The following is a 1,763-nucleotide window of genomic DNA, read 5'->3' on the forward strand; positions in this document are numbered from 1 at the left end:
GCTGGGAGCTTGAGTTGAGTTCTTGACCAAGTTCTTTGGCTCTTGGCCAAAGAAGTTCCACTGTCCAGGGTTATAGTTCCTTCTCAGGGGCTTCCTGTAACCAATGTCTGTGGGTGGTACCAAGGTCTAAGCTCTTTACCTCAGCTGAGAAACATTGGGAGCCTTTGAGAAGTTGGCTGAGACTCTATTCTGATGGTATCACAGCTCAGGTTCTCCCTCTGTGAAGTCCTGGTTCCCTAACTCTCCCATAGGAGTGGTTCCAGACTTCCCAGGCAGTCGCCTACACATAATCTCATTTCAGGAAATCTGACCTGCAATAACTCTCCCAGGGTTCCATGGGAGGAGGGATTCTGGGTGAGTATCAGGGAGGGATATCCATTATAATAGATGGAGAAAAGACTGAAACTGTCAGCAACTTCATTTCACTTGGTTCCATAATCAGCACTCTTGGTACCAGACATATCCGTTTGTTCTTTGGCAGCCCATGAGGTATTCAGTACTCTTCTCCAGCACCACAACTCAAAGGCATCAATTCTTCTTCAGTAGTCCTTATTCATTGCCTTACTCTCTTGATACGTAGCAGGTAATTGAGAGGACCATGGCCTGAATAAAGCACACTTTAGTCTTCAAATGGACATCCTTGCTCTTAAGTATTTTGGTCTCTGACTGCAAATTTGCCCAGTGCTATTTGTCTCTTAATTTCCCGACTGCTGGTACCAAGTCTGTTGATTGCTGATTCAAGAAAGATAAAATAATTGGCAGCTTCAATCCTTTATTCATCTATGATTATGTTGACTATTGGTCCTGTGGTGAGGTGTTTTGTTTTCTTGATACTGAGATGTAATCCATAGTGAAGGCTTCAGCTCTTGGCCTTCTGCAGCAAGTATTTCATAACCTCCTCACTTTCAGTGAACAAGTTTGTGTCATCTGCATAACACAGGTTGTTGATTAGTCTTCCTGACCATTCCTGGTGCTTCCTGGATAATTCAAGATTTTGCCCATAGCATCTCTCAGTGTTGAAACCCAAGGCTTGAATTTCTGTTCTTTCAACTTTTCTGACAGCAGCTCTTTGCTCATTTTTTAAGAATACTTGCCCTTGTCTTCTCAAGCTTCCCTATGAACTCTCTGTTCAGTTCTTTTACTTTGGCATCTCTTCTTTTTGCCTTGGCTTCTCATCTCTAATGCATAGTCTCTTCTGATATCCATTTATGGTAAGATCGTGGTTGCTGTTGTTGTGTACCATGGAGTTGAAACTGACCCATGGCTGACCTTCTGGCAGATTTTCAGAGGAAGTTAATTCTGGGAGCAGACTGCTCATCTTTCTCCCATGGAGCAGCTGGTGGATTCAAACAACGTGCCTTACAAGTTGTAATGCAACTTCTTACCCAGACAGTGACTAGGAAAATACAAAGAAAATGTGAACCTTGGATACTCAATGAAGCAACAATTTTAAGGGCTGGTGATATGTTGGGTTTAGGGACCTGAAACTTGAGCCAAAAATGATTTCTGTTCCCCAAAAAAACAACAAAAAAAATCCCAACTCTGTGCCCAGGAAATATCAATATAATTGTTCCCAAAGCTGGTCAGAAGGTGAGCTCTTGTTGAAGTCAAGAGTTGGTTGATAAGATGTAACTCAATAGCCTGGATAACTGCTTTGGGTGGGCAGTGCTATGGAGATGAAAGGAGGAACATGATAGACAATTGGCTTACTGAGTTCACTCAGGGTGTCTCGACCATTGGGCTGGGGAGAAGAACAGATAAAG

Source organism: Elephantulus edwardii, unplaced genomic scaffold (assembly GCF_000299155.1).
Source record: "Elephantulus edwardii isolate Elephantulus edwardi_28Jun2011 unplaced genomic scaffold, EleEdw1.0 scaffold00182, whole genome shotgun sequence".
Taxonomy (NCBI): Eukaryota; Metazoa; Chordata; class Mammalia; order Macroscelidea; family Macroscelididae; genus Elephantulus; species Elephantulus edwardii.